At 36.1% G+C, this 27,535-nt stretch overlaps 1 protein-coding gene across 13 annotated transcripts in view; it reads left to right on the top strand.

The window, feature by feature from the left end:
* Nucleotides 1-27,535, top strand: part of LOC141451657 (uncharacterized) — a 618,152-nt gene that overhangs the window by 355,847 nt on the left and 234,770 nt on the right. For 4 of the 13 annotated variants that reach the window (XM_074123131.1, XM_074123133.1, XM_074123130.1 and 1 more), the window contains exon 2: nucleotides 5,402-5,430. The exons of 8 other annotated variants lie outside the window; for them this stretch is intronic. The gene's annotated coding sequence lies outside the window, so the exon portion shown is untranslated. Of the gene's footprint in view, nucleotides 1-5,401; nucleotides 5,431-26,030; nucleotides 26,478-27,535 lie in introns of those variants that run through there. One more of the 13 variants, XM_074123143.1, reaches the window with a different exon arrangement.

Raw genomic sequence — 27,535 nt, 5'->3', positions numbered from 1 at the left:
CTTAAAGTCCTGCGGATTTTTCTGGAACAGCTGCAAACCGTCCTTGCAACACTTCACACGATTTCGTTTTTGGTCAAGCGAGAGCAATCGCGGCACCCATCTTGCGGATAGCTTTGTCATGTCCAAATGTCGATGCAAAATATTATGTACCCGTTCATTCGAGATGCCCACAGCACTAGCAATCTCACGCACCTTCACTCTTCTGTCATCCATCACCATATCATGGATTTTAGCAATGATTTCTGGAGTAGTAACCTCAACAGGGCGTCCAGAACGTTCAGCGTCACTTGTGCCCCATATGGCCACTCCGAAAATTTTGAAACCACTTATAAACTGTTCTAATCGAAGGTGCAGAGTCACCATAATGTTTATCAAGCTTCTCTTTAGTCTCCTGAGGCGTTTTGCCTTTCATAAAGTAGTGTTTAATCAACACACGAAATTCTTTTTCGTCCATTTTTTGAAAATCACTCGACTTCCTCGATTCAAACGAATGCCAAACACAAAGAAATAGACCGATCTGGCTGAAATTTGGTGTGTGTTCTTCCAAGAGATGCTACTAACTAAACATAACCTCGATACGCGCCAGTGGTGCTATCTCTCTTACTTTGCACGGACTTTTCAAACGACCCTCGTATTTTGGGCAAATATGGTGAGTTTTATTGTTTTTCGCCCGAACATTAGTTTACCATTAATAGAACAAAAGTTTATGCTACTAGTTCTAGGCCTAGTTGCTGCCAGTCCTAAAGTATACCAAGTATACTAAACTCAAGTCTAGGTGTAAGATTAACTGTCCAAACCAACGGTACTCTTAAAGCGGAATAACCCCTAGCTCTTCTTCTAGCTAGATATTAAACCAAAACTATTTACAATATGAACAATCTATCGTGAGATGAATGTTTTTGTTACTTCCTGTGTCTAGCAAAGTCTACAAAAGTAGTCTAATACGTAAGATTTTAACGGAAAGAAATCCTACCAACAGATTAGAGATGTCCGTGTCAGATACACAGACTCATCTAACTTACATCTCAAACTGGACCCACTAGATTTAACAATTTTAAATCACCCAAAAAACAGCCTTTTAGAGACTCTCCAAATCTCACCGAGCTCATCAATAAGGATAAATACTGCAAAGCTGCCCAATCTTGGCAGCCATGTGTTGAAAGTCACATGCCAACATTCGGGAGCACTCAAAATGATGGGAGGTGGCTAATTTTGCCCCTTCAGTCCATGTTCTCATTTCCAGATATTCCCACAGACTTAGCAACCCATTTCCTTGATTCAAATTTTTTTTTTTTTGGAACTGATCTGTATATACAGAAATCTATTTTATAGATAAGCTTTAGTATCCAAAATTCGACAAAAATCAGTATAGACATCACGGCAGATGCAAATTTGCAATTATTTCTTCAGAAACCTTCCTTGTAACACACCTGAGATAATTTTATCAGGTATTGCACCAGATCTAACTCTTACCAGCCTTATGTGGGAGGCAAACCTTTATTCTGAGTTTGGCACTTCAAAAATCATCTTGCGATAATGTGAACTGCTCTTTGAAGTAGTATTACTGGCAGTTTTTCAGCTCCAAAATGGGAGGTAAACGCTCTAAATCGCAGCAGTTCGGTTTTAAGCTCACTGTTGATCTCCAATAAATTTTGGTAAGCCAGCAAGGGATAATTCGACGTGCACAAGTACTTGTGAAATCCACTTACTCTTACAAAATTAACCCTTTAACGCCCAAAATGAAACTAATGCTATTTTTTGAAATTTATTGCTATTAATTATTACAATATGGACAAAATTAAACATTTTTTATAGAATATTAAAATATATAAATATAATTTTGTAGTTATAGAGCTGTACACAGCTGTGTACAATGGGCGGATTCAGGAATGAAATTCTCCGAAGCAAGGTCGCTCAACGCATAGTGTTTTCACTAAATTACCACATTTATTGTGTTAAACATTAGAATAAGATATTATTATACTTTGTAATAAAAAGAAGTCCATATAATGTATTATTTGTACAAATAATAAAAGCAAATAGCTTACCTCAGTAATCTTGCTTGGACTGCGAGTGACAATGCATAAAATATGACATTAGTTTTCGCGCCACCGGCAAAATTGACTTTTGCATAGATTACTAGAGTCATCTATCGTCACTTTATGAAACTACTTTCTCAAAAGTAAACATTACAATACATCAAATTGCACTTTTATTAGACGTACCTGAGCAGGTACAGAGGGCGTTAATGGGTTAAGGCCCTTCATCAAAGGGATAAGATTGGGCTGTACTTCAATGTATCTATCTTAAAGTTTAATTACCTTATAATGTCGACATGTTCCCTTATAAACTCCTTCAAGAGTGTTTCATCCCTGCTGAGCGCTGCCACTTTGACCACAGACAATCCTAAACGATCCACTGGTGGTTTATCACGTTTCCATCGTCTCTTTCTCAATGGTTCCTCAGTACCCAATGTTACCAGTGCTAGCCTAATCTGATACAATCTTCTACAAATTTGGCCGGCCATCAACAACAGTAGCGTGTCCACAGCTTCCTGCGTATAACACTCAATGGCGAGAATAATACTGACAAAACTATAGACAACTAAATATTTATAAATGTTGTTTATCTTGAATGGTAACCAATATGGCATGGGTAACTGAAAGTTTCCAGTCAGCCATGGATATGCCAGCCAGCCGCCTAGCAAGGTGACAAGTATAGCCACATAAATACGACTGATCTGATTCACAATGCGTAACATGTCCGTCGTGTTATTGCTAGCTCCTGGCGTATCCAGTTCCTCAAAAAGACGAGCTAATGATAATATATTCATTTGCACTATCAATAGTTTGATTTGTGTGACGGCCGATACCAGAAACAATACTAAAGAAATTGCACTGTCTGATAGTTCATGATCTGGTAAGAATATGGTTAGAAGTTGAAATATTGTGTTTATGGTTAACATTATCTGAATGAATAAGAAGTAGATTCTAATGGTCTTGCCTCTTGGATTGCCCTCTGAAGGTATAGTCACACCTAGGTACCTTAATAGGTACACATGTCTGAAGAACACATTTTCTCCAGCAATCGCCATTGTCCACCTGGAGTATCCTGTTTGAACTGAGGGTAAAAGCGAGACTGATCTATCTTCAATACAGAAATTAATGTTAACGAGTTAATGACCAGTCATTTGGCTTTTAGAATAAAAAAAAACATAGCTACAACTTTGCACAAAAAAATTCCGTGCCTTTAATGCCCTAAGTTTCATTTACTAATGGCGTAGTTTAGGAGTAATCAATACCTACATGAATATTAATACGTTAAGCTAAGTTACTAATGTTAGTGAACAGTGCTTCAAGTAACTTTAATTATATTAAGCTATCCAGCTGAATTGACGACACAACAAACCTTTCAGCTCATATTGATCCTGTCACGCGAACGAACGTTCCTTGCAAGCCAATCTCTCATCCCATAAAATGCTGTTAACAAAATGGAGGACAAAAAAGTCCATCCCAATCATCCTAGAGGTTTACTGCACACATTATAAAATACCATGGAATTCCTTCAGGAATTTCACTGCCTTTTTTCTTTTTAGATATATAAAAATTTTTAGCTCGAATGGATTAATTCTTAATATTTGACCCACCCTATACTTTAAAAGTCCTGTAGTGTAGGGTTCTAATTTAACTTTGTAATAATTACAAACTTTGCTTACATGTTGCTCGTAAGAGTACCAAATAATTCCATCGATTCCTCTTCAGTTGGAATAATTAATTACACTCGCTTTGAGGTTCCAGTTTTGCTCTTGAGAAAAAAAGACCAAAAACAATCATGGACATGGCCGTATGTTGTACGTGAATACGTTTACGTAACGGGCTATATTTTTTATAATATAATAAAAAATAGGGAAATTATTATTAAGCAGCGGTAAGTGTTTTTCTTTGGTTAGCTTCAATGAGCGCAGAAACCATAGACGATCACACACATCACACTTATGTCCGAATGGATTGTTGACAAACGTCGTAGTGAAACGTGCACTAGCTGCTGCCCAATGTGTCTTCATAATCGACAATCGAACACAATCTATGCCTATACAGTCCGTTGTCGATGTAGTAGCGATTTCATCATCCACTTACATAATTTCGACCGCCCCAGCTGCAGATGTACTGACATCGTCGTTGATCCGCTCGGCCGCATTCATTCTTTTACGTTCCCGGCACAACTTTACTCGGTTATATGGTGTTATTATCATTCGATTGTTCTTGAGAAGCCCTTTCCAACCGTATATACGATCTCTGTATTTGGTTTTGATTTTTCGACGCGTATAGGCCGATATTATATATTTTTGATATTCACTGTCACTATTTTACACTAATGTTTCATATACAATCGATAGATTGTGACGCCAGCTGACGATTAAAACTAAAACGATCATCGTAGCTTCTCCGAGTCAAAAGTTATACTAATTGCAAATCTCGATACGCAGCAAAATGATCTCAAAATGGTGGCACTTCCCCCTCCACCGCGCGCGATGCGTCACAGTACTCGCTTATCGTAATGAATTCTTTGATCCTTTAGCTACCCAGGGTCTAATTTAATTTTGGATGTAGACGATAGATTCGAAACTATAATGCCAAACTGTATCCCCCGATTTTGTTATCATTAGGTTTTTTGGATTGCCTCCATATGATAGCAAATTTAAAGACGTATTCACGTCAAAAACTCTACTCTTTTTTTGGTGAAAGAAATTCATGTTTTTTGGGACTCATTTACGTCATAATTAGTCGCATTGAAAATTCACTAGACTAGAACTTTTTTGGAATTATAGCTAGAAGAGTTTTGATGCATTTTTTGTCTTATTTTTCCATTTAAGAATTTTACTAAATATAGAATATTAATCTAATAAAATATTTGAATATAAGAACTGTTGAAAAACCAGCAGGGGGGCGCGAAACAATTTTATTGTGAACAAAAAAAAGAGGGGCCCAACTTTACAGAATGTTTGGAAGTCAATTAACTTAACCAAGTTCTTCTCTTCTATTTCCAGTTTCTTTTACAGAACGGAATCTTTATTTCTGCTTTCTTTGTTTTCCCCTCCTTCCGTTTCAAAAAGGAAACGTAGCGATATTTCCTGGTTTTATTCACAATGTAGGCTGTTCTCTTCAGTGCTGACTTTAGTAGATTTTATAAATCTTACATTTCCTTCCGGTTTGAACAAGATTTTTTAGTGAACCACTCAGAGTTCTGCATCCCAGTTGATTTACCCTAAATAATTCGATTGCTTTTTATAAAAAAAAAATGCTGACAATCGAAAGACAATAAAGCGATTTATAGGAGGGGAATATTGATCGTATGTAAAAAAGTTTTAAATTTACCTTATTTTTCTTTCTTTTTGTTTCAGGTGGGTACAAAACTCGTAACAAGATTTTTGTAAGTAATTTTTCAATTTCTAAAATTAAATTCTGTTAATGTAACCAACATTTAGTAGGTTTCTTAAAGTCTAAACCCACTATTCGCTGTTAGGCCTACTATAACTCGTTTATTATATCACTGACCGATTTCCGACATTCATCGGTTCGATTGATCAGTTTAGTATAGAGATTTCGTGGCAGCAAGTGTAGTGCAAGGCGGAAGCATAAGTGGAAGTCGAAATTTCTAAACCTTATTGATTAATCTACCTCTGATTCTGGAAGAAAGTTAGTGCAATTTGTATCCTTTGACTTCCTTATTTTAAGAAAGTCTACTTTAAAATTGACTACTGGTCCATCTAAAAGAGTTTTCAATGAATTTGATAAACTAACACTGTTGAGTGCTTGTGAACACGTTTTCTTGTAAAAACAAACGTAATTTCTCATACGAAGTTAAAAGGAATCTTGGAAAATGATATACCGTTTCGAAGCCCATTAGGCAAGGAAACTTTTATAAGAAGTGCCAGCACCTAGGTCTGATAATGATCACGTAAGGGCCGAATGAGTTTTCTTAAAAATTTCGATTACTTTTATTTTTCCTTTATTTTTATTATTATTGGCCTATGGACAATACTTACTGGTTCACCCTGTATATATGTACGTATGTGCTTACTGGCAGGATGTATTCAGAATATGGTATTAGACGCCAAGGTAGTCGAGTGATTAGATGAGCAATCCTCAAAGCTAAGATAGCTTATGGTATTGGATTCGTTTCTAATCTTTACTTACTTTGGATTCCATTTAATTGGGTGCACGATTTAGTTCCTGAAGAAGTTTTAAGGAATCTGATATTTTATTTTGTGAATAACTTACAAGTTTCGGAGAGTTCACTGAACGCTTAGTTCAAATTGTAATTATTGCTGCTAATGTTTATTGTCCTTATGTTTCATATTTCTCTTATCACCTCTCCTTTTTGTGTTTCCAATTTTGCATCACGATGTTATGATTTTAATGACATAATCTATCTGGTTGAACGTTGATTGAACATCTAACTGATTGTTTCCAAGAACAGTTTCATTCTGAGTAAATTGAATATAGGGAAAGCAATTAAATTGAAGGAAGATTATCATTTTGTCGTCGGAGGATGCGTGGCATGTATTCCATTTATGAAGCATCATTAAGTGGCGCCATCTATCATCATCTTCCCAGTTTTATTGAACAAGGGGATTTTAATCCGTCTATTATATTATTTTTTCAAAGGCATTGCACGAAAAAAGATCATTTAATTTTTGTATTTCATTAAAATATTAATTGGGTTCTTTTTACTGAGTACTTTACATGCAATTCGTTATTTGTGGTATTATCTCTTTTTTTAGAAACCTTTAACGGCACGTAAAACCGTCTGCCCTAATAAAAAATCATAAAGTAAAATGCAAAATTTTAACAATTCAATTAATGAAAATAAATTAAGGTTTAACTTATTTTAATTCCAAGCGAATATTCTGTGTTCGAATCCAGCTGTTGGCCCCTTGAATTCCTCTTCCTAGGAGATTCTTACAGCTCATTTTCCGAATATGTAATAAGTTTTCGTTGAAAGGCAATGTCGCAGAGGGCACTTGATGCCTGAAACAAACCCTGCAGAATGGTGTATGGAGTAGCCTGGGTAAGTTACCTGGTATTGTTCGGAGGAGACAGAATAGATCTTGGAAAGTAGAAGAAAAACCTAACATTTAAAAAGTTTTCTCTTGACCGGAAAGTCAAAGTTACGACAATAAGACCTTAGTGAATTCTAACAATAAAAAAAAAAATGGATTTCCCTTTGGAATTCTATACCAATAAGTAGTATTATTTTCCTCGTTAAAATATTTCCCGATGTTGGAGCAGGCGATTGCTTGACAATACTTCAGTTCAGTAGGTTGAGAAAAGAATTGAAGAAGATACGACAGAAGAGGATCGCCTGCTGGAACGTAAGAAGGATCGATTCAAGTCACAAATCCCTTGTTATTCAGTACTTTAACAAGGATTCTGAATATCTAGGAGCTAAAAATCTAATAATAAATATGGAATATATTTTTTTTCTCCTGCATTCTCTAAATAATGGGCCCATTATAGAATAGAGATTGTGACACTACCAATGGTAGGGTCGTCTAGTAGACGCGGTTCCGCTGATGTGGTCAGACTAGGGCAAGGAACTTCCGAGAACACCGAATAATCACAATAACAATAATTACAATGAGGGGAATAAATAACAAGTCTAGGATGTGTACAACCTTATTTTTACTTGACAAGACAAAGATTAGAATAATATTACACAAAAATAAAAAGGATCCTTCACCTAATTTACCTATAATATATACATTGATCTGTTTTGTTAATAACTGAAATAAAATATTTATTCTTTATATATACGAAACACGAAATAATCTAGTGCACCAGGGGGGGGGGGGGGTTAGGCTAATAATTGTTCGGGTTTGGCGATTAATTTGCTCTGCCAGTCCTGGTGGCTTGTCGAGAAGAGGGGAACCACACCACACTCAGTACCTGTTGGGGGCGGCACGGTCACCTAGTTCTGCCGATGGTTCCTGGTAATTCGTGGCTCGAGCCAGAGGTTTCTGTCTCTCGGTGTAGAGTGGAACGTTTAGAAGAAGCGGGTCAGCCGATTAGCTCAATTCGTTCCGCTCTTTTCCGCAGCTGAGGCGCTCACACCAGCACTGAATTACCCCACACTGCTCTACACCCCTCTCCAACAGCATTCCCTCTCGCTCCCTACCACTTCTCCCCACTGCACTTGTTTGAAGCACCAGTTACCTTGCTCTTCTTATTATTCTTATTATTATCGTGATTGTTATTATTATCATCATTACAAACGTTATTGTTATTATGATTATTTTTGAATGCAGAAACTAACTTTTCGACGTTACAATTTAATCAGTTTACAATTTCAATCACTATACACAATTACTATTCAAAATAGTAATTGAAACATGTGCTTCACTATTGCTATTTGTGGTTAAACATTACGTACTCATTTTACGTTAATTATTGAAATCAAAATAATCTAATTTTGTAAATCTATAGATTTGGTTAATTTAGTTTCTAGATACTCTAACATTGCGACGCTCGGTCTAATCTAGAAATACTTCTTTTAAAATTCGTATCATTTGCTAAAATTTAGTTGATAACTCATTTAAAACTTACAATCATTTTTAGTAGCAACTAATTTTGGGGTCCTCGTGAGTCTGTAAAAATTTCTAGAAAATGCGAGCAAAGTTCTTTATGAGCATTTGTTTGTACGGAAGAAGACAGGTATCTCTTGAAGGGTCATTTCTATGGTATACTGAAATCCGGAAAAAAGAACGTCAGATATATTTTAGCATGGATGATAGGAGATTCTGAGATCACTGTTGTTGTTTGTAAGATACATACGAGGGTCGTTTGAAAAGTCCGTGCAAAGTCAGAGAGATAGCACCACTGGCGCGTATCGAGGTTATGTTTAGTTAGTAGCATCTCTTGGAAGAACACACACCAAGTTTCAGCCAGATCGGTCTATTTCTTTGTGTTTGGCATTCGTTTGAATCGAGGAAGTCGAGTGATTTTCAAAAAATGGACGAAAAAGAATTTCGTGTGTTGATTAAACACTACTTTATGAAAGGCAAAACGCCTCAGGAGACTAAAGAGAAGCTAGATAAACATTATGGTGACTCTGCACCTTCGATTAGAACAGTTTATAAGTGGTTTCAAAAATTTTCGGTGTGGCCATATGGGCACAAGTGACGCTGAACGTTCTGGACGCCCTGTTGAGGTTACTACTCCAGAAATCATTGATAAAATCCATGATATGGTGATGGATGACAGAAGAGTGAAGGTGCGTGAGATTGCTAGCGCTGTGGGCATCTCGAATGAACGGGTACATAATATTTTGCATCAACATTTGGACATGACAAAGCTATCCGCAAGAAGGGTGCCGCGATTGCTCACACTTTGACCAAAAACGAAATCGTGTGAAGTGTTGCAAGGACGGTTTGCAGCTGTTCCAGAAGAATCCGCAGGACTTTAAGCGTCGTTTCGTCACTGTGGATGAAACATGGATACATCACTACACTCCTGAGACCAAAGAACAATCTAAACAATGGGTTACCAAGGGGGAATCTGCGCCAAAAAAAAGGCGAAGACCGTTCCTTCGGCCGGAAAGATTATGGCGACTGTCTTTTGGGATTCGCAAGGAATAATCCTCATCGACTATCTGGAAAAGGGTAAAACTATTACAGGTGCATATTATTCATCGTTATTGGACCGTTTGAAAACCGAGCTGCAAGAAAAACGCCCACGATTGGCCCACAAAAAAGTCCTTTTCCATCAAGACAACGCACTAGCTCACAGCTCAGCAGTTGTGGTCGCAAAATTAATGGAAATAGAGTTCCAACTCGTTTCACATCCCCCCTATTCTCCAGACTTGGCTCCCTCGGACTACTATTTGTTCCCCAATATGAAGAAATGGCTGGCGGGAAAAAGATTTTATTTAAACGAGGAGGTGATTGCAGAAATGAATGGCTATTTTTCAGAGTTGGACAAATCCTATTATTCGGAAGGGTTCAACAAACTAGAGCAGCGTTGGACGAAGTGTCTAAGCCTAAAAGGAGACTATGTTGAAAAATAAAAAAGGTTTGCCCCAAAAAATTAAGTAGTTTTTATTTTTGCACGGACTTTTCAAACGACCCTCTTATGTTACATTAAGTGAAGTATTTAATATTTTCCTATTAAATTTACTGTTTTAAAGGAGTGATTTTGCTGACTACCAGAGTTTTGATCAAACCCCATAATTCGAAAACGTCTTAATTTATATTTAAGATATTATTCAGTAACATTAACACAGAATGTTGAGGATAAAGGAAAAGAAAATAATAGAAATCTTTGTTAAATGAAGAGTTTTCTCAAACAACTTTGAATAATTAACTAAAACTGACTATTGAAATGCTTTAGTTTTCCCCAGGCCTGTTACACCTGTTGCTTCTTTGTTTTGCTTTCAAAGAAAACAATACTCCTTTTCCGGGCTAATTTTCACAGCCCGGAGACAGCATTAATTTGTCCAGAACATGTCTAGCAATTATTGTTTCAAAAGGTTTTCACTTTTCCATTAAATTATTTTCTGTCGAAGACTTTTTTTTATGTTAAATTTTATTAAAATATAATTTATTTGTTTTTTAAATGTTTAAAGGTTTAATCAGAGTTTTGGTTTTTTAGTTCAATAGTCATACAGGTCTCGTAGTTGTGTAAATTTGGATTATTATTTACAAACAAATTTTTTAGACACCGGTTCTAAATTGTCATCTTGATTCATCTAAGTTTATGGAATAGAGCTGTGGGGTTCAACCAAACGCACCAGTCTTCAAATAATTCAATCTCTACAATCTAAAATACTTCAAACGCACCTTTTTTACGTCTCTAACCAGTCTATACACACAGATCTTAATATTCCCTTTATAAATCAGGTTACAGGAAACTCCACTTCAATCTACAAATCACACGCAAATCCTCTAGTTCAAAATCTTTCTTCTAGAAACTTCTGTTGTCGTCAAGATGTCTTAAAAGACATCTTGTCGACAAGATGTCTTAAAAGTCACTGGCTTACATGATCTTCTCTCTAGTGAGGAGAGAAACTTCAAGTGTTATGGATGGTTACCACTGGGTAACTTCTCCACTCGTTTGTATGTACTGTTCACTGTTATAATTGTTACACGTAGCGAGGATACATAAAAAAGAAATATACATAGTATAATAGATTCCTTCAATGAGAGAGTTTTGTTTCTCAAAAGGAATCGATTCCTTTTAGCAGGAGCTAAATATGTTTTTCATAGGGTTCTGAGTTTTATCCAGCAGTTGTTATTTACCCTAGGGTATCCTATTTGTTTGTATGTTAACTGCACTACTGGGGGGGATTTTGAATTTTCAATCAGCCAAATCTGGGACAAGCCGCGCGTCCAATTACTGGCGAACCTCAATCAGCAGAGGCAGTGGACGTAAGATGGGCTTTACATAACTATCTCCCCAGCCTGAAAGCTCTATAAAGGACCGTAAGGGGCAGGGCGTATCTCCTTGGAATAAATTAATGGTCAGCTAGGGGGAATCGCTCGGATTATACTGAACGACCTCTTCTACTGATGGACCCGATCCAAACTTCGATAGAATGTACGATTTCTAGATTAATTCCTAATCGAATACCTAGTCTTTACTTTGTGGCACTACCATTGTCATGCAAATGAAGGAATAAAAGTCTGGGCACAGCATCTCGGTCCACTGTTAGCTCCAGAAATATGCATAATTCAGTTATTATTAAAATGGTGATTATGCAAGAAATAAGATATTATTGAACAGATTAGGGTTTAGTTCAGTGAAGGCCCTACGAGGAATACTGTAGGGTAGTGCCGGGTGTCGATATCACTGGATGGTACCCAGAATTAGGGTTTAATATAGCCGAGGTCACGAACTTCCTATTCATCATCATACACCGCTACGTAATAATCTGACAACCCCGCCCTACCTATTGGCTATAAATACTTCGTGATGGAATGTAATTAATCGTAGGGGGATAACCATCATCCCGTCCAGTTATCTTCTCCATTAATAAGAACATCCAAACTTCCAGAACTGGAAATGTCTAAATTTGATAAAAATAATCCGGCGTAAACTTAGGGGGATTTGTTAAAAAGGAAATTGCGTAATATTTAATTGTTAACTTAAATGTTTTTATGACTTCCTCTCAATTGAATTCTCGAAATTTTAACGCATTTTCTCTATCTGAGAATTTAAAAATATACATATTTAATTCATATTAACATAATCCATATTGTTAACTTTCACATCTTAACTGAATGACAATTTTAATACTTTTTAGGATGTCTTAAACTGAATTTTTCAAGAAACATGATTAAATTAAAAGTTATAGATATATAAAATTGTTATAGATTGTCTAACACAAGTGTAGGAGCAATTTTTTAATAATTCACAGAATTTAAAAGAAGTTCGCTCAGTACTTCCGGTTGTAAGAATACCCCTTCATACGCAGAATTTTATTAACGCATTAAACCTCACTTTAAGACGCCACGGTAGCCGAGCGGCTAGAGGCGAGACCAGAAAAGCTAATACGTATTGTTGGTATAGTGGGTACGATTCCCGGTCTTTAGGCCTTGGAATTTATTTAATGGTTAGTAAAAGAAATTTACAGTAAAGTATGTTTGCTAGTCGCCTCCGTCCACGACACCTAATTGGTAGTTGGACGTAAAGCCCGCCTGAAAAAAATAGGCGATTTACTTTACTTTACTTTAAACCTCCCTTTATTATTATCATTGAGACAAGGGGCGTATCCTGTTCCAAAAGACATCACAGCCTAGAGTCGAACTGTACCATTCTCTAGGTAAAAGGAAACGTAAAATCTTGCCAATTTACTAGGGTCCAGGGTTCTTTTCGCTAGTGAGATAAGAGGCGCCCAGTCAAGAAGCTGTAGGAAGATAAAAGCTTGGTAAATCTTCCCCCTACTTACTAGGTTCAAGATCTTATTCACTAGTTTTTGTTATCATATGATCTCCTCTAGCTGCAAAATAACCAAATATCTCATATCGTAACCTCGTGATGGCTGAATAATACGAGTATACAGGATAAGCGGTTTCCACTTCATCCATGTGACAGAGAGTCTCCACAGAGATTCCAGGTTACTTACCCTACTTTATAATAGGATAAGACACAGGACCGTATAATCACATGGAAATCTACTTTGACCCCCCACCCAGCTCTCTAAGAAGTGTGCTCTTAGTTTTAATTTTCTTGGGAAAATCCTATCAGATAAAGGTTGTAGGTCAATATGAGTGCAGTAAGTAAAGTCTCTCCCCATCTTCGACCCCCTCTAAAACATCTTATTGTTCGATGAGAGGCTCATTTAGTTCAAAGATTAGGTTTGCTGATAATTTGACATTTTGTCTTTTAATCTTCATTATAAAGAAAAACTGGAATAGAATTCTTTCTGGAATTTTTTACTTTCCCTCACAAGTTATTCAAGTGATACGATCGTCACATTTCTGATTTCGAGTTCTCCAGGAAAATATCTGAATGAAGTCCTCTAAGTCCGAAAAAGTGGTGTTTAGAAGTTTTTTTTAAAGAAAGGTTAATTAATTACTAACAGTATGATCCATACAATTATACTACTAAGCATTGGGCTCATTCAAATTACAAAATTAATAAAACAATAAATATTCATGTTCACATTCAACATTAATTTAAACGTCCATACATTGAACATTGAATTGAATATACATATTGAACAATATTAACTGAAACTTAATAAAAGTCATAAATATTATATAAAGAAGTAATCTTGACGAATCTGAACAGCTGAACATGTAAAATTGAACAAAATAACTACTTGTATTAAAGAAATTTGAAATTAAAGAATAAAACTAAAGAATCTAAAGACTTAGTCCAATTTTGAATTTGAGCAACCGAAGAAAATAATCAGTAGCGACCTACAAAATTTAGGGGTGGAGCCTCTTTAAAAAGAATTGAAAGAGGAATTGAAAAGAAGATTGTTGTCAATTTCCGTCATAATTTTTGTTCATTTCTTTGCTTAGCTTTCGATCTAAAGACTAGGTTATCTTTAGGTATTAACAATGATACAAGGTTATGATTGTTAATTAGAATACGTCCTAAAGATGACCCTAGTGCCTAGGTCGAAAGCTTGGCCCAAAAAAAAATAAATTTATTTAAGTATCGAATTTGTAGGGCACTGGTTAAATCTAAGGTTACAGGGCATCGTGGGTAAAATCCAAGATATATGTAAATTAGTTTACATTAGCATAAACTTGATACTAAAAGATTTACAATAACGGAGAACAAGTGATACCTTGGTGGTGGCCTCAGCTTTACCGTAAAGCTCGCTGGAGGAGAGAAATGGCCCGTTATTAATTTACCGTTGTTGTTGTTGTTGTAAAGTCCAGAAGCGGCGGTCTTGATAATACTACCTTGGCATCTTCACAGCCTCCGGCGTAAACTGCACTGTACAGAAATGATGACAGTAATTCTTTATATTTTCCTTATTCTCAGCACTTTCTTGGAGTTGTAATTACCTGATTACAGACGGCGTGACGTCTAGCTCATACTAATCACTTCTTCTGGTGTCCTGTAGGATGGAGAGATTTATCCTTGGGAAAGAAACTTGCCTTCACTTCGTAAAATTACCACTTTTTTTTTTTTGCCTTATCTTCTTTTACTTAATTAGTTAGATTGAAGTTCCGTTTCTTTCCTAAGTTACTCAGGGAAGATAAAGCATATCTTTCATTTTTTACTTCTCTCCATACTTTAAGCTTTCTGTAAGAAGTCATGAGTCTTTCAAATGGTCAATAGATGATGGATAAGAACTGGGCGATAAACCCGGTTACCATTATTTTTGCTCTCACTAGAGATTTTCTTCTAAAAAAAATCGATTTTCTCAGAGAAAATTCCAAGAAAAAGTGATAGATGTGAGCCGGTGCTTTCTGAACTTTGTATGTTACTTTTTTGATTAATTCTCTTTCTTGAAACGTGGAGTTATTGCAATGCTTTCATGCACTTTTTTTGCATTTTAATTGAATAACAAGTAATTGCATTTTGTTGGAAAATTTTAACCATACTGGAAAAACAGGTTAGAAATCAAATTTGTGGCTGTATAGCTTACAGGAGTTTAGGAGAAAATGATCTAGCCTAACTTATTTGGGTACCTTTAGGTAAACCAGATCTACAAATTGGTTTGACTGCAGCTCTACCAGAGTATACGGCCCCAAAACGATCCGTTATTTTATTATTGCATAAGGGTGCATCTAAACATTTGACGCTAGTTTAGATATTTGCCTTAAAAAACCTTTTCCAAGTTATGCTGAAAATTTGGCAGCCTCACCTACAAAAATTAGGCTTCACTGTCTGACAGGAACCGTCGTTTGTGTAAGTGGTGTTAGTTTCGTTTTGCCGAAAACAAACTTTTATTATTTCTTCTTTAACTGGCCAATCAGATCCTCGTCCAATTATCCGTTACGCTCGCCATGCTTGGAAGGCAAGGTACTCCTGGATTTCCGATATGTAATTCTGTTCATTTTGTTTTTTCCCACTCTTTATTTTGCGTTTGATTGAATTTGATTTAATATAAAATTGTTCTTTATATCTCAGTGGAATGGAAAGAAATTATTAATTTAGTTCATTTTATTTAAATTTTATATTAATTTACTTTATTTTATTTTAATTTTATATTAATTTACTTTATTATACTACACATATAGTAGAGCAATGAATAATTGTGAAACTGGGTAAAACCGCTACTGAAACTTATCTTTTATTAAAAGAAGTTTATGGCGATGAATGTTAATCACATGCGCTAGTTTTTGAGTGGTTCAAGCGTTTCTAAGATAAAAAAAAAAAGTAAAGTAATCGCCTATTTTTTCAGGCGGGGCTTAACGTCCAACTACCATTTACGTGGACGGAGGCGACTAGCAAACGTACTTTACTGTAAATTTCTCATTTAACCATTAAATAAAATCTAAGGCCAAGACCGGGAATCGAACCCAGTATCACAATGCATATTAGCTTTGCAGGTCTCGCCTCTAACCGCTCGGCTACCGTGGCAGCGTTTCCAAGATGGCCGAGAAGTCGTCGGAGATGATGACCGCCCGGATCGCCCTTACACGTCCAAAACGGATGAAAATATCGATTTTAATTAATCAACATTACTACCGTGAGGTACTTGCTCAACTCCGTGAAAGGGTATAAGGAAAAAACGACCCGATTTGTGGAAGAACAAGTCACGGGGTTCTCCAACAAGACAACGCGCCGGCTCACACTGCATTGTCTGTCAAGACGGACGTTTCTAGCCAAGTACAACATCCCAGTTTCTAGGCCACCCGCCTTATTCGCCTGTGACTGGTCCCATGTGACATTTTATCTGGCCCCCCCCCAAAGTCAAATCTGCATTAAAAGGAAGACGATTTCACGGTCCGTTGAAGCTGTGAAAGAGAATAGTGGCACGCGTCATGCAGGAGCTCATAGAAAAAGACTTCCAGCACGGTTTTGAACCATGGTAATTTCGCATGGAGCGTTGTAGGGATAGGGGAGACTTCTTTTTTTTTTCTAGAAACCGGATGTTTAGAGATACTAACCTTCAAAGATAGATAGATAGGTTATTGGTACATGCCGATGAGTTCAAGTTTTATGGTATGAAGTCCAATTTTCTGCCCGAAATTAAAATTTTTTGGGCGAATAAACAAACTTTAAAAAAACGAACGAGCTTTTGTTACAACGTGATGTAATATAAAACATTTAAATAATTTCCTCTTTAAACAAAGTAAAACAAATTAAAAAGCTGATTTTAAACAAGAAAAATAAGCAAACAGAATAAAGTGAACAATTGATGTTATTAAAATCAACTTAGCGTTATTAAAATGAAAAACAAAAAACTGTGCATTGGTATTTTCGATAAACACATAAAATACTCCATTTGATTAAGTTTCTGTTTCCTTTTACGTCGCCTGTTTACTTTCATGTTATGTACATGTTATGTACAAAAAAAAGTGTTTATTTAAAACACAAAACAGATAATTAAATGAGGGAACATAATTATGTGAATTGACATTAATTTACATGAGATTTTACAGTTAAAATTCAATTAGTCAATATTTATTTTGAATTTCCAATTTTGTTTAAGCGCATTTCGTTGGTTACAGGAAATAATTTCATTTATTTATTTATTTTTAATACGCTGAAAAACAGCGGCTCTTAAAATAATTGAAAAGAAAACCTATTGGTACAAGCATTGGCTTACTCTCTTCCAATCAAATAACCTCAGTTTTGAAGGCTCTTTGGATTCCTTGCATGGTTGGCGTGTGCCCAGCTGGATTTGTTGTCCAGAAGTATTAAGGAGTCTCATCTGGAGGAATGTGTGAACCGTGCGATTCAATCGGAGCGTTTTGTTCTGTACAGATACTTAATCGCAGAATACAGACATAGCACCACGGCAGAGTTTTCTGAAAGTTTAACATTCCTGGAATTGCGCTGGTTTCTTAAGCTGAGGGGAGAACTTCTCTACTTAAATTATAGGCCTTGGTTAGACAAAGAGCCTGATTTAGAAAAGTGTTCTCTGTGTAACTGTGGTACGCGAGAGGAGGTGTATCACTTTCTTGGAGAGTGTCCTTTGTTAAGAGAATTTCGCCTTGTTTATTTCCGTAAGAGTACACTCTCCAGAGAGGATATTATTTCTTCTTTAACTGGCCAATCAGATCCTCGTCCAATTATCCGTTACGCTCGCCATGCTTGGAAGGCAAGGTACTCCTGGATTTCCGATATGTAATTCTGTTCATTTTGTTTTTTCCCACTCTTTATTTTGCGTTTGATTGAATTTGATTTAATATAAAATTGTTCTTTATATCTCAGTGGAATGGAAAGAAATTATTAATTTAGTTCATTTTATTTTAATTTTATATTAATTTACTTTATTTTATTTAAATTTTATATTATTTACTTTATTTTATTTAAATTTTATATTAATTTACTTTATTTTATTTAAATTTTATATTAATTTACTTTATTTTATTTTAATTTTATATTAATTTACTTTATTTTATTTAAATTTTATATTAATTTACTTTATTTTATTTTAATTTTATATTAATTTACTTTATTTTATTTTAATTTTATATTAATTTACTTTATTTTATTTTAATTTTATATTAATTTACTTTATTTGTTTTATAGAATATTTCGTATTTTTTAATTTATATGTAAGCAGTGCTCTCAAGCAGACGGCTTTGCCATTGCTTTATTTATTATTTAAATCTACTTTGGCTATGTATATATATGATTTCTCAATAAAATAATAATAATAATAATAAAAAAAAAAAAAACAGCGTCCCTCTCTAAAATTTGGAGGCTTGTGTTGGGATGGCAACGAATAGCTAACTGTTTAACATCTAAGAGCTGTATAGAGTCGTCGTTTGTTCTGAAGTGAGAGTTTTGAGCGTTTGTCAAGTAGTATGGCTAGGAGTTTGTATCGTTTGTTTAGTTCGGTACGTTTAAGTCTCGTATGGATGTTCCAGTTAAGTCTCTTGTCTAGGTACATTCCAAGGTACCGCACATGGTCGGCATTTAACAATTAAAAATATTTTTTTGAACACAATTTTATTATAATTTTTCAAAAGATTGAAATTGACTACTTTTAAATCTAATCACGATAAATCTTAAATGCTTACACTTCTAAAGCAAAGAATTGCGGTAATTAGATGATTAAAAATACCACAAATTAATTATATTTAAATAGTTTTAATCTATACAATTTGTAAGGCGCGGTTACATAGGCTAGACCCGCAAAGCTTAGATGTATTGTTGGTTTAGTAGGTTCGAGTGCCGTTCTCTCTAGTTCTTGGATTTTAATTTAAAGTTTAATATGAGAACTTTTTAGCATCTTGTCACCTGCGACCGCGACACTTAATTAGATTACAAATTCGTGTTTTGGTTAAAATTAACACTGTTACAATATTATTAATTACTGTTCATCAACATTCAGCTACATATATTGTTAAGCCACTTAACGTAAAGATTTTCTGAGAAATATATCAGAAAATCCATTAGCTCTGAATTTAGATGTCTTGCATGATTCCATTGCATTGCGAAAATTGTTTTAGTCAAATGGAAGTGAATTAATGTATTTCTATGGAAAATCCATTAATTTATCTATGAATGTTGGATCAGAGAATTGGCGGAAACGCAACTACATTACTTGCACCCAGACATACCCATTGATTATATTTCATTAGTAATTTTTTGTTTTATACTAAAAATATACTTAGTAATACAGTTAGAGGACAAAATTGATGACGTACTTCCGTTTTTACGACTCTCATCTTCCGAAAATTAATTAATTTCGAGGGTAGTAAGTTCTAATAAAATACTGTATTTCGTTGTAATTGATATTTCTACCATATTCTTCTTACGTCCGCTTGAGGAACTATTGCTAACTTATTGGCCGGAAAAAGAAGTAAAATGAACGGAGTTTTTAGAAGATTTACTGTACACTAAGACGGTACATTAAGACTTTGGTCCGCCGGAAGAACCAAAACATTTACACCAATATTTAGGCGTTTATAACCGTAACATATCTTACACAAGGCAGCGTTTCATTGTGAAACTGGATCCGCTTTTCGGTCTTGGTCTTGGATTTTATTTTAATGGAATCCCATCTTGAATATGGTTCCAATAATTTGGAGTCCATTTTGGAAGGTACATATGGCTTCCATTAAGGCTGTTCTAGAACAAGTTCTTTTGGTGGTTGTCTTGCCGTTTGAAAATCCCTTAAGAAACCCTTATCTACACAGATCTACAGCTCACTCTCAATATTCCTCCACTTGTCACCAGAAGAATTTATTATGATCTCTCTTTCCTCTGCAAACTTCTCCATTCTCAAATAGACTGTCCTTACCTTCTTTCTCTGATTTCTTTTAATATATCATCCCATACTACACGACATTCTTCTCCGTTCAATGTACCGTATAGCAAACATGATTACGTTTTTTACTCCCCTAACTTTCGTATAATGCGGACAGCCAATCATTTTGGCTTAGATTTCTTTGGCACTGATTGTAATGGTTGAGGAGAGAGATGTTGGTTGTTGTTGTTGATGGATAAATAACACTTTTGTATCGGTATAAGATATTATATATTTATATGACTGACTGCCAAGGACTGTATACTTTACACTACAAGAACAGAACAGACTGACTGACGTGGCTAAACGATGTGTACAAATCCAGTGTAAGACCTTGAACAGAATTTTCTAACCGAACCCTCCTTTGACTTTTCCCTCGTTTTTATATACATTCCCGAGCCTCCCCTCTCTGTGTGCCAAGGGGGCTCTGTGTGCCAAGGTTTGAGGTGATGTTGGTTGTTGACGTTGATGGATAAATAACACTTTTGTATCGGTATAAGATATTATATATTTATATGACTGACTGCCAAGGACTGTATACTTTACACTACAAAAACAGAACAGACTGACTGACGTGGCTAAACGATGTGTACAACTCCAGTGTAAGGCCTTGAACAGAATTTTCTAACCGAACCCTCCTTTGACTTTTCCCTCGTTTTTATATACATTCCCGAGCCTCCCCTCTCTGTGCGCCAAGGGGGCTCTGTGTGCCAAGGGGGCTGTCTCTCTCTCTCTGGCTAGAGTAGATGAGTTGTGGGGGGTTCACTACCCCTACACTGATTTACAAAATTTTCTAAATAAAGCCAGATGTCAACTATTTCTTTAAACTATTTGTATTATCAATATTATTATTATTAATTGTTGTTTTTGTAAATTGTAAAATTGGATTATTGCTCCGTTGTATTATTTAAAATAAAATAATAGAAAAGACTTTATAGTAAAGTATGTTGGCCATCCACCTCCGTCCATGATACCTAATCGTAGTTGGACTTAATGCCTGCTTGAAATCACAGACTTTACTTTTAATTCATAACATGAAAGTTACACCATTTTATACAGAATCTGGTGATTCAGTTCAAAACCAAAACCACAGAACAAGAACAATATCGCTGAAAAATTGGACAGATGTAGTACAGCGCTGTGTGGTGGTTAGTTTGAGAAATAAAATCCAATCCAGTTGAGGGTGGTAAATTTGATTTATTTAGTGTACATTCGGTGGATTGGATTGCCTGGTGATCCCCCAGAGAAGGATATTGCCTTTGTGCGTCCTGCGATTCCCGGTTCAATCATCCAGATGTACTCTCTCACATAAATGGAATGAGAAAATGGTGGAAAACGATAGCAATATTTAACCAAACAAAAAGATGGCAGTTTTTATCTGAATGTTCACATTTGATGCTGTGAAAAAAAATATTAATTAAAATTAACCTGTAAACCCAGGCCAGCTCACAAGGGGAGTACAGGAATAAGGAAAGATCTGCAACCATTAAATTCTTGCTGGCCAGTATATCGAATACAAGATGTGGAAGGACAACATCCGCCAAATAGGGTACCAATATCAACTTTTAGTTCTTGAGAGATCATGTTTAACTGTGGCAATCCAAAATAAGAAGCGACGTTTTCCGGAAAAATGGTAAAACTCTTTTATGGTTGGCTGATCGATAGCGCTTTCCATCTTGGCCAGTCCAGGTCTACGAGGGTCGTTTGAAAAGTCCGTGCAAAAATAAAAACTACTTAATTTTTTGGGGTAAACCTTTTTTATTTTTCAACATAGTCTCCTTTTAGGCTAATACACTTCGTCCAACGCTGCTCTAGTTTGTTGATCCCTTCCGAATAATAGGATTTGTCCAAGTCTGAAAAATAGTCATTCGTTTCTGCAATCACCTCCTCGTTTGAATAAAATCTTTTTCCCGCCAGCCATTTCTTCATATTGGGGAACAAATAGTAGTCCGAGGGAGCCAAGTCTGGAGAATAGGGGGGGGATGTGAAACGAGTTGGAACCCTATTTCCATTAATTTTACGACCACAACTGCTGAGGTGTGAGCTGGTGCGTTGTCTTGATGGAAAAGGACTTTTTTGTGGGCCAATCGTGGGCGTTTTTCTTGCAGCTCGGTTTTCAAACGGTCCAATAACGATGAATAATATGCACCTGTAATAGTTTTACCCTTTTCCAGATAGTCGATGAGGATTATTCCTTGCGAATCCCAAAAGACAGTCGCCATAATCTTTCCGACCGAAGGAACGGTCTTCGCCTTTTTTGGCGCATATTCCCCCTTGGTAACCCATTGTTTAGATTGTTGTAATCGAAGGTGCAGAGTCACCATAATGTTTATCAAGCTTCTCTTTAGTCTCCTGAGGCGTTTTGCCTTTCATAAAGTAGTGTTTAATCAACACACGAAATTCTTTTTCGTCCATTTTTTGAAAATCACTCGACTTCCTCGATTCAAACGTATGCCAAACACAAAGAAATAGCCCGATCTGGCTGAAACTTGGTGTGTGTTCTTCTAAGAGATGCTACTAACCTCGATACGCGCCAGTGGTGCTATCTCTCTGACTTTGCACGGACTTTTCAAACGACCCTCGTAAAGTATTCTTTTTTAAAAAAAGGTGTCTCTTATACAATATTAATTCCTGGCTTCCAAAATTCCGCGTTCTAAGCAAACAGTGTTGCCAGAAATGAGGATTTCATTATTATTATTTTTTTTTTTATTTAATTTAATCGCAATCAACTCGAAAATTTATCCGCTAGTCTCCTTAAACATTGTGAATCAATTAACATTTTTTATTATTTTTGTTTTAAAGGCCTAAATTAATAATAATAATAATAATGAAACTTGTCTATTTAAATCAGACATATGAAATATTTCATCAAACTAAATTAAAAAAATTTAGTTGAAGCTGTTCAATTAGTGACGTTTATTATATCGAATATTTCCCAATTAAAAACAATGTCCGTAACTAAAGCAGCACCACAAGTACGTATTGAAACAAATTCCAATTTGAATTGGGAGCAATCAATTGATCTAACCACTAATTACTGGAGTACAAATTGGTGCATTGATAACAAAAACACTAACTCACTTGATATACCTTAGGTTTGTGACGGTGATTATTTTTTTTGTAATTTATTTACATCAGGTCTGCGAAATAATCTGTTTAATGGGACGGAATCTCAAAACTCTACCAGAATTCTAGAAAGTGGATTTGGTAATCGATGTTCTTCTTTTAAAACAAGACTTACATAAACTTCCCTTAGGGGAAGGAGGACTAGCCACTTCTTCAGGGAGCTTAGCGCCCTTGCGAAGGGGTATCCCAGCCTAACAACGCAAATAACACTTAAACTAAAGTCTTTTGACATTCACACAATATACCGAGAGCCTGCAAAGAGAGTTAATTAGTGTTGTTCAGTTGAGGTTCGAACTGGAGGCTCATAAACCTGGAGTTGAAGGCTCACAAAGTGCAAGCCTTTTTAAATTCTTAAGGAATGACGAGTAATCAATGAACAAGCTCGAGTCTTTTGAGCCGAGCCTTGGAGGCTTACCGAGCTCTTTGTGAGGCTTCAGCTCGAGCTCTTACTAGAGCTCGAGCGCTCAAGGCTCAAACCTTATAGCCTTATTGCTCAGCTCTTGAACAACACTACAGTTAATGCATGTTGATGAGCTTAACTGAGCCACAGGCGAACTCTAGCTTATGACTTAACTCTAACTTACATTTGTATACTTTACAGACGCCCACAACCTGTGAACAAACACTGACATTTTAAGGTAGCCAGAATAGATGTAAGTCGCAAAGGGTTTTGGTTGTAAAGTCCTTCCCAACATCTTAACTGGACTTGCATTCATGATTCCCAGTATATACTCTAGGATTTGGAATGAAATCTGTCGATCCTTCAGAGGAATCTTGGAATCCCTGCTTGGATTAATTTATAGCAGACAACAGGTCCCATTTCCCAGTACTGCCGCCTTTAGATGACTATTTTTGTCTAATCCAGATTTTAGAACAAGAATCATCTATTTATCAATCCCTTCATCCATATTTCCTGTATCTACCAATCAATTCATTCCAAAATACTTAGCCGAATAACTTGTGCTCTGTATTAATATTTCATAGTGATCCTAATGTAATTGCTCATCAAGAATTCAACGCCATCTGGCTTCAGGAAGTCTAATTTTCAACTCTCTTGTCAACCTAATCCATTGATCCATCAGCTTTAATCTCTTTCTCTTCTCTTCAGTGACTGAAAGCGGTACTGGCCGCTAGATTTTTCTCGGCGTTAGTGAACATTACTTTCAGAAAATCGTCACTACGCCATGACTTCTCCCATATTAGTTTCCATCTCTTTCATCTCCATATTACGTCATTGTTGCAAGACATTTGCCTAAAGTTTTAAATTTCAAATTGATAAATAAAAATTTATGTCACGGATTTTGTCCTTCATAGCACACATGTTAATTGTATCTCTCGTTTTTTGGTCATTTATCCATCAACATCGGTAGAGTAAATCAGTTTTCGTGTTCGAGAATTTGACTTCTCTTATGTTTCTGGATGTAATGACTTCAATATTGTTGTTTTCATTGTCTGAAACCGGTCAGGGACAACGACGGACAAAATCAGCGATATTATTCAGCACCGAGGTCCTAACCACCGTAATTGTCAAAACGTTGTCTCCTGGCGATTGAAAGCAACAACACCATATCACTGATTTTGTCAATCTATTTGACAATTATTATCTAGTGAGCTTTTAACGTATTTAAAGTTATTCTCCTGCTAAATTAACTCTCCGTGTGTGGACCAGGCGAGAAGAGTCCCAAGGTATACCCTGCCTGTCGTAAGAGGCGACTAATAGGGGAAGGTGTACGGAAAACCGTCTCACCTGGAATGGTGTAGTAAGCCCAAGCTGACACCAGGAGGGTGTAGAGAAACCTGGTAAGTAATGAGCTGGGCATGGCTGGGCCAGTGACCATTCTAGGCCTTAAAATAGGAGACAGAGTCTCATGGGATCGTGAATCAGCCCGCTGGAGTTCTGTCTCCAGGTTCACGAGTTGAGGAAAGGTTTCGTGGTGGTTGTGGTAAAGCAGGGACGATGGTAGAGTTCCCTTGGTCTAGTGTGGGGGAGGATGGTCGCCTTCGGGAATAGTTGCGCCACTATCTCATTCACCGCAAGAACATGCTATATTAACTGACTTAGGGATTCTAATCAATCCTAAGGCTGGAAACATAGTGGAGCGGCGAGCAAAGCGGCGATGATAGCGAAGAGCAAAGCGGCAAAAACAAAAACTAGAAATAGATAGAGTTGCTCTATCTTCGCTTTGCTCGCTACTATGCGCGGTCCCATATGTTTACTTGTGTTTGATTTCGCCGCTTTGCTCTTCGCTATCATCGCCGCTTTGCTCGCCGCTCCACTATGTTTCCAGCCTTAAACATCTATTTCTGGTGTAAAAAAAGAGAAGCGAAATCAGAATCTTGCACCATTGCAATACTCCTGGAAGTAAAAGGAGTATAGATATCCAAATTATTGGATGTTATAAATAGAGAGCCACATTGTGGGTGGTGGGTGGATAATAGCTGTGAACCTTGAAGTAAATGCTAATAAATTAACAACACCCTTGTGGAGCAACGGTGGCTACAAATAACCACAGAGGTCGGCTTTTACAAGGGAAAGCCTTTAAGAGTTAAAATTAACCTCAGAAAACACAATAACGGTTTTTAGGTTGTTCACTCTAGAAATTAAATTTGGGTCCCCCCCCCCACACATGGCTAAGTTGGGAGAAATCGATAATTCTCTCGATATTGTAAAAAAAAAATAAAAATGAAAAACAAAAAGGTAACGCATAATGTAATTATAACTTAGCAGGATGTGCACAGTTAAATCTATATTAGTGTTTAATTAAACGAACTAAATTGTGCAAACCCCTGTGCAAAAAAAAAAGATGATTGTTAGATAAATATGAGTATGGGATAGGGTGTCCGCCTCTAGGAGGTGGTGTTGGAGGAGGCAGAGATGAAATAGCGACACGTTTGAGTGGCCCTGGCCGCCTCTCTGTACAGAGTACGGCGGTTTTATATCTCTCCCAACATTGGGGGGTGGCACACAATGTTACCCAGCATCCTCCAGTTCGATGAGCTCTTCACCGCCTCCAGCAGTTAGTCCTCGACAACCGTTCTAAAAACCTGTACGTCCGGCTCGTCGTGGTTTTTTCTTCACTTTTTGTTTGTTGTTGTTGTTGTTTTTAATGCTAGTCGTGGTTTGTTTGCTTTTTTTGTCTACAAAACCGCGTTTGTAAACAACATTGTTTACAACAATAATCGGGAGTTATTACTTACTTGTAAGTTTTAATCTTGTGTAAGAGAACAGATTTTTAAAAATAAAACAAAAGAAAAGCTGTTTTATAACCAATAACAAAAGAAAGGACATTGGTTTTCAAAAGAAAAACAACTTTATTAAAGTGCATTGTACATAAGTGTTTACTGTTGACAACTTTAACCTTGATAACCAAAACTGAACTGGTATTTTTTACTCCTGAATTTTCCTGCAAAGCTAAGGTGCACACTATGTGAGACTTGTTCAACATGTCAGAACTAAGGTGAGAAAAGCTTTGATCCCAAAAACAAGTTCGTTGATCCCAGTAAAGATTATCCTTTTCCAAAGTCAGCTGATTACCAATAATGCAACGACGATGATTTGATTGCTTGGTATATTTTGGTGAACCTTATTAAAGTTTAAAGAATCTGCCATCGATCTCACATGAACCAAAACTCTGCGTACTTGCAAAGTATAAGTAGTTAATTTTTCTTGAAACTTAAGTGTCCCAAAATGATAGCGGTTATCAATACAATTGTTCTTAATAGTGTTAAATGAAGCGTGACGTCACAGCTCCCTTAGAATCTTACATGGAATCAATATTCCGTGATAAGTAAAAAATTTCAAACTATCGTGATAAGCTTGCCATTATTTCCTATTTCTAAGAAATTCCTTACTTTTTTCTTTCAAATTTCAGTCTAAATTTGCACCAAATACGAACAAATCAAACTGTTCTGTGCGCTGGTACTTCCGGCTGGCTCGTATTTTTTGTTTTTCCTAAATTGGATATTTTGGAATTCAGATGTTAGAACTGTACAAAGACCTGAATCAGCACTTTGGAGTAGACTTCCTCTTTACTTGAGAACTGTGCTTGGACAAAGTTAATTATTTATTTAATAATTTTATGGATATAGGTGTATTAGGTAAAATATACAGGGTTTCCTAAGGTATATGGAACACGACTTTTTCTCGGAAACTAAGTTAGCTAGAAACAAAAAACTAAAAAATACGTGTCCCCTTAGGTTTTTGTTAGAAAATCCAAATTTAATTTGTAAAATTTTTTTCGGAGCTTCCAGAAGCGAGATACAGGCACCAAATTCCTTTTCTTCAAATAGGGAGGTGTGGTTTTTATCTAAGAAATAGATTCTTCTATTTTTTTTTAAGAAAAATTTACTTGAACGGTTTTTTTTCTGTGAGCGATATTTTACGTTATGAATGAAAACATGATTCTTATAAGAAATTTTAAAATAATAATATTATAACGGTTTTTTGATTGAATAAAAAGAAAAGTACTATTTTATTATAAATTTTACTTCTCCATTAATAGTACAGATCATCATG

This window comes from Rhodnius prolixus, unplaced genomic scaffold (assembly GCF_049639745.1).
Source record: "Rhodnius prolixus isolate KJV_2025 unplaced genomic scaffold, Rpr scaffold_14, whole genome shotgun sequence".
Classification (NCBI taxonomy): domain Eukaryota; kingdom Metazoa; phylum Arthropoda; class Insecta; order Hemiptera; family Reduviidae; genus Rhodnius; species Rhodnius prolixus.
Note: the sequence above shows the minus strand (reverse complement) of the source record. Positions and strands in the feature narration are given on the sequence as shown.